Source organism: Artibeus jamaicensis, unplaced genomic scaffold, assembly GCF_021234435.1.
Source record: "Artibeus jamaicensis isolate MK-2021 breed Jamaican fruit bat unplaced genomic scaffold, CSHL_Jam_final scaffold_1031, whole genome shotgun sequence".
In the NCBI taxonomy this organism is placed as follows: Eukaryota; Metazoa; Chordata; class Mammalia; order Chiroptera; family Phyllostomidae; genus Artibeus; species Artibeus jamaicensis.
In genome coordinates, this window is record NW_026522026.1 from 8,002,284 (window position 1) to 8,009,400 (window position 7,117).

The window sequence follows — 7,117 nt, forward strand, 5'->3', positions numbered from 1 at the left end:
CTGCCCTGGTGAACACTCAAGGCTCTGTTCTTCATACGTAACAGGCACGAACAGACCAAAACATGGCTCAAGAACAACTCAGAGCCCCAGAGCCAATAAATCCAAGCAACGAAGAAATAGCTAAACTTTCAGACGCACAGTTCAAAACACTGGTAATCAGGATGCTCACAGAACTGGTTGATTTTAGTCACAAATTACAGGAACATATGAAGGCTAAACTAATTGAAATGAAGGGAAATGCACAGGAATCCAATAGTAATGGAAAGGAAACTGGGACTCAAATCAAAGGAATGGACAAGAAAGAGGAAAAAAATGACCAAACAGAAAAGGGTGAAGAAATAAGAATTCAAGAAAATGAGGAGAAGCTTGGAAACCTCCAGGACATCTTTAAACGTTCCAACACCCGAATTATAGGGGTACCAGAAGGGGAAGAGGAACAGCCATGAGTGGAAAACTTATTGGAACAAATAATAAAGAACTTCCCCAATCTGGAAAAGGAAATAGACTTCCAGGAAGTACAGGAAGCTCAGAGAGTCCCAAAGAAGTTGGACCCAAGAAGGAACACACCAAGGCACATCATCATTACATTAGCCAAGATTAAGATGAAGGAGAGAATTCTAGAAGCAGCAAGAGCTAAGGGGACAGTCACCTACAAAGGAGTTCCTATCAGACTGTCAGCGGATTTCTCCAGAGACCTTACAGGCAAGAAGGGGCTGGAAAGAGGTATTCCAAGTCATGAAATCCAAAGACCTACATCCAAGATTGCTCTATCCAGCAAAGCTTTCATTTAGAATGGAAGGACAGATAAAGTGCTTCTCAGATAAGATCAAATTCAAGGAGTTCATTATCATCCAGCCCTTATTATATGAAATGTTAAAGGGACTTACCTAAGAAAAAGAAGATAAAAAAGCTGAACAGTGAAAGGACAGCAAACTCACAGTTATTAAGAACCATACCTAAAACAAAAGCAAACTAAGAGGACAGCTAGATCAGGAGCAGAACCATAGAAATGAAGATCACATGGAGGGTTAGCAGCAGGGGAATGGGAGAAGGAGAAGGTACAGAAAATAAGTAGCATAGATTGGTAGGTAGAAAATAGATAGGGGAGGGTAAGAATAGTAGGGGAAATACAGAATCTAAAGAACTTGAGACATGTGGTCATAAACTAAAGGGGGAAATGGTGGGGGAGGGGGTGTGCAGGGTGGAGGGGAATGAAGGGGGGAAATAGAACAACTGTAATGGCATAATCAATAAAATATATTTTTAAAACATCGCCATACTTTTGGTGGTGACTTTTATCACAGTTCTATTCTGTGCCCACCCCTCTGGCTCCCAGCAGGAAATTGCCTTACTCACAACCAAGAAGTCTATTCATGCATGCATGTATGTATGTGTGTGTATGTATGTATGTATGTATGTATTTATAGAGAGAGGGGGAGGGAGGGAGAAATAGAGGGAGAGAAACATCAATGCATGAGAGAAACATCGATTGGTTGCCTCTTGCACAACCCTAACTAGGAACCTGGCCCAACCCAGACATGTGCCATGACAGGTCATAAACCAGAGACCTTTTTGTTCAGAGGCCATCACTCAGTTCACTGAGCTACACCAGCCAGGGCAAAGATTTTATTTACTTTTTTTTATTTTAAAAAATCTTTAGAGAGAAGGGAAGGGAGGGAGGGAAACATTGATGTGTAAAAGAAACAGCAATCAGGGAGTGCTGAGGGGCGGGAGGGTGGTGGACCTGGCCTACAACCCAGGCACGTGCGCTGACTGGGAATGGAACTGGTGATCTTTCCAGGCCAGTGCTCAATCCACTGAGCTACGGCCGCCAGGGTAAACCAAGAAAAGTCTTGATGGTAATATGTTGCATGCTCCTTAATCCCTCCCTTAAGGATCATGCAGGAGCTCCAAAGATAGGGCAAATAGCATTGTGGTTTGCCTAAGACAAATTCTTCTTTTAAAAAAATTGTGAATATGAATTAGCCACTCATTTTTCTTTTTTCTAAGAGCTAAGGATCCATTCACTGCTCCCACCTGAACCAGCTATTGGAACGATAAGTAAAGGATGGTTTGGGCCAAAGGAGAGGACACAGATAAAAAGGAAGTCATAGACTTTGTCACCATGATTTCCATATTATGTATATAAGATCACAATATTCTAATCAATTATGTGTTGAATCCTTCTGCTCCATTTTAAATCTCTTCTATATGCTGCTTGGGAGTCAATGAGGATAATCACGTAGGTAAATTCTTGCTGCTATATAGTGTGATTATCAAATGGTTTTATACTGCAATTACCAAAAGAACAGCCCAGGATTTTTGAACTAGCAATTTTACAATGTAAAAAAACAAAGAGGAAGAAATAATAAGGGCTGTTCACAGATAGCTGTTTAAGAGGCCACAGGAATGGGATGCTGATTTTTAAAAAAATTTTTTTCTAAGTTTTTGGTTAAGCTGAAACCACTTTTTGTACTTTGTAGAACATTCTTGATTTTAAAAAAAAAGCATGCAAGGAGTATTTCTCCAGAATGTGAAGCTTAAGCTTTTCTTCAAAGAAAAAATCTAAACTGAAACAAGACGCTCACTTGCTACTGTTGAAGTTATCCTGAAGATTTTGTGTACTTGCCCTCCAACAGTCGCATCTCTGATTTTGGTCCTTCTAGCCTTTTAACACTGGAGAAAACTAAGCATCTTATTATGTGGGGAGGAGGGGAAACAATCTGTGTGGACAGGCTCTCGGACTTGGTCTGAGAAACCAGCCTTGATCAGATTAGTTCCTGAACAAGTGGCCTTTGACTGGTTGGTGAATGGATGGCTCAGGCGCCCTGGGTTTCAGCAGCCTCCTATCTGTTTATCCCTGGTACCAGGCTTGGTCTCACTTCTGTTCTTTTCCCGCCTCCCACTTGGCACAAGAAGAATGTCCTAGAAGAGGATATCGTGTTTCCTTTCTCACTATTTTCCCGCCCTCATTTTTCTTGAATAAGTACTGGTTTGCTTATGGCCTCTCTGATACAAACCAAACACCTGGAATGCTAGCGCTGTTCCAACAGCAGCCATTCTAATTCACTCTTTTTCTCTCTTAGATGGGGAAAGTCTCTGATTCCCCACCATTCTTATGAGGAATCAGGAATGGAAGTACCACACCTCTCCATCTACATACACTCAAAACGACATTTTAAAAAATATTTTATTTATTTATCTTTAGAGAGGAAGGGAAGGAGAGAAGGTGAGAAATATCAATGTATGGTTGCCTCTCATGAGCCCCCTGCTGGGAAGTGGCCTGCAACCTAGGCATGTACCCTGACTGGGAATTGAACCGCGATCGTGTGGTTCGCAGGCCTGCGCTCAATCCACTGAACTACACCAGCCAGGGCTCAAAATGACTTCTTTTGACATTATTATATTTAGATGTGCCAGGAACAGAACCCATTATAAAGGACAGAGCGGGCTCTGTTTGGGGGAAATGGATGGTGACGTGATCTTTAAAAATGACATTTGCACTCACAGGGAACTGCATCCTCCATCCCTAATGGCTGGTCCTAGACAGGGGAAGGGGTTTCTAGTAGTATTTTAAGAGCAGTTATTTCCTTACGATTGGATTCCACTGCATGCTGAGATAGCTGGGAGCCAGCAGTGCTTTGGGAATCAGTGCATAGATGTACCAGAAGCTAGTTGGAAAGCACCCGAGTTGAGCTTCATAGTTGAGCTTTCAGTTACTTTTATTTTATTTTAAGTAACTGTTTTCGTTGAGTCAATTCAGGTCACAAAATCCCTTTCTACTAGAAAACGTTGCTTTCTGACTTCACAGATACAGAGAAGATCAGCTGCCTGTGGCCATTTCAAAACAAATGCCTCCTCAGAGGGAAGTAATACACCCTGGAGAGAGGATGAGATCAAACCCCAGGACCTGCAGAATCTCTAATCACACCATCTTCACCCTGCATGTACACTCTTGGTCTTTGTTTCCTTCTCACAGTGGGACCTTCCTCCCCTCCCAGCCTGCTCCATGCTCCTTGAGCCACAGGCTATTTGTTGTGCAGTTGCTGCCAACTTGGCTGGTGAGAAGCCAGGCCTGGAGGAAATAGAGGGTCCTGGCAAGAACACTGACAGAAGGCCCCAAAAGGATCAGGTCCTGATTCTTCCCACAATACAACTGTGCCTCCATTGATATTTGTATGGAATATAGAAGTCACTCTGGAGTGACCAGATACCTGGTTAGCAAAAAGCTGTCCTGCTATCCTGATACAGCCTCTGAGTGTGTGGCAGGGTGGCAGGAATGGAGAGAGTGGGCCCCAAGGTGCTTTAGGGAGGGCCAGGATCAAGCAGATCACTTAGGAAAACACTGTGAAAACCACCAGGCTTTTGTCTGCTTGGATCAAACAAAGAAAACCCTTGCTTTCCATGATAACCAACCTCAAACCAGGCAAACATCATAGAGAGCAGGTACCTCCAGAAGCTGAGATTTGGTGTGACTGAGTCTCTTTGGACAAAGGCCTGTGAGAGGTCCACTGGCAATGTGGCAGCGTGTTCGTGGGTTGGAGAGTCTCCAGGGACTTTGTCTTGCACGGCCCAGGGTTGCTCACCCTGTATCACTAGCTACCTCTTCTTTCTCTCCAACCCAGCACGGTGCCCCCTGGTACAGACCAGGCCCTGGAGGCCCTGCCTCAGGAGCGCTGGTCCCTGGGCAGCTCTGGCCTCTGTATACAGTCAGAGGAAGCTTGTGAATAGTGAGCTTGCCCCTTCAGTGAAGGGAAGCTTATGCATTAACTTCTTCCACTCTCTTTCCTTAGACTTTTCGGTGCCGGCCTGGAGATACAGGGTTTGAATCGATTCCTGTCACTAGTGACTGGATCATACCTATATCCATAGGAGACAAGAGATAGTTACCGCCCGGTTTCTGCATAGAACTAGGGGAGGAGAGGAAAAAAGGTTGAGGTGTTACGGGACGCGAAGCGGAGGGACGGAGGAGCTGCAGAAGCCGAGTGCCGGGGGCCCGGACCGCGGAGCTGGCGCAGGCGCACTACGAGCCTGGCGCCTAGGGGGCCGGCAGGCTGAGTTAACCTGTTTAGTTTTCGGGTCCCCTGTCGGATGATTGCAAACTAGTCTTCGACGACCGTTCGTTTTCTCTCTGCAGGTAGCCAGAAGCATGCACCTTCTTTTCCCCAACTTTGCCTTTGGGGGCGGGAAAGCCCGGGTATAACCGCACGGCGCACGCACCCAGCCCTGGCGACCGGGACTGGGCTCCGCGGTTTGGGAACGGATCTGGGCAAGGTCTCCGCCTGGGGGCTTTTGATGGTCGTAAAGCCACCTCCGTGAGCGTGGTACAGGCGTGCACTCTCTGTTGAGTGGACTTTACGGGTATAGAGCCCCGAGTAGACCAAACGGTGAAATTAAAGATTTTCCCACCGCAGATTTTTCCGACACGGCTCAGGGGAAATCGAATGCTCCACCGGTTCGGCAGGGCGCCGGCCGGGGCGCGCGCAGCCGCGGAGCGCTGGGCGCCCGGCTCCTCTCCGCGGAGCCGCGCAGGGACTTAGCTGGTCCACCCACAGAACACACGCAGTGTCGTCATCTTTCACCATTCGGCGTTTGCGGATCTTTTTTTTTTTTTTTAATGACCCGAATACCTGTCCAACACTCGTTACAGATTTTAAAAGTTTAGTGGCATCCACCCTACTTGCTTACTCACACCATGCAAATTCAGTTTTAAGAGCGCACCTTTTTTAACCCCTTAGTATCTAAGAGAGCTAAGAAGGGGCCTTGGCGTCCGGCTTGCCACACTCAGTCACTGTCCACAAGGATCCGTCACTCCAGCAAGCACTCAGTTTTCCTAAAGTCTCCCCATTGGAACCCAGAGGAGATCGGAATGCATCTTGCCACCCTCTCAGGTAAAGCCCAAGAAGGTGCCTTGGCCTTACTGGGTCATCTCTAGACAAAACTTTGATCCCCAACTGTAATCTTGCGGGCATAAGAGATGCAAGAATAGGTGTTTCAGTGAGGGTACGGCTTGGAAGTTGAAACAGAGTAGAAATAACAAGAGGTGGAATCTCAGCTTCAGAAACTTGGCCCCAGAGTGGCCTCGCTCTCCCTGGTTTGAGGAAGCTGCTAATAGTTCCTCTAGGGCGGGATCCACTCTCCTGCTCTTTCAGCGGATAAAGGGAGAGGGGACAGACACACAATTAGATTTACTTTGGAAAATCTTTGCCACTTGATACACGCAGAGGAGCTTACTGATGGCACTCAGCAGCACCATCAGGCCTTAAACCATGACAGATTTGTCACAGACCCAAAGGCATCACTTGCAGAAGGCACGGTGTTCAATATCTCACAATTTTTCATCCTGGAAAGAGGTCAAGTGGTTTGAGGGACCAAGTGTTTGCTTTCAAGGTCCACTTTCAGGATTGCTTTGTAAGGGTCTGAGTACTCTAGTTAAGCCAGAAGCATAGAGTTCGAACCTTCAACAGTGGGAAGGGAATGGATGTTCAGCCCAAGACAGCAACTTACTAGCGTCAGGGCCCCTGTGCACACCTCGGTGGGATGTGTTCTTTTCCCTACACAGCGGCTTTAGTAAGTTGTCAAGGCGATTTGTTTTACAGCAGCCTTGATGTTAAATGTATTCTGGCCATGGAAGATTTCCAATCTTGAAAAATCTACGTGTTTTTTTTGTAATGCTTTTAATTAGGAATCCTTAAGTGGATACTCAATAATGAATAAAGTCGTATCATAGGGTCAATTTCGGCGTATGTGAATTGACCTTATCGGTCAAAATCATAGCCTTTTCATTAAAATGAATAATGTATCAGAGCGTAGTTTAAAGCTTCAAATACGTTTTCAGACAGGAATATTCCGAGAATGCAAGTCAGGTATATTTCTTAGATAAATGACAGTGGGGGTATTTCATATATTGAAATTCTGAGTTCTCAGGTTTCTTGAAATCCAGCGCGCATCATTAATCATTCATTGGGGTCGGTCCTTCAGTCAATGGCAGCTCTGAGTAAGCTGAAGCTAGTTGTTAGCTAATCCTTCCTGCCAAGGGGGTCCTGGGGAGAGAGAGGGCAACTGGACGGTCATTCACACCTGCTAGTGCCCAGACCTTGCCCCTCTTGCCCGACTC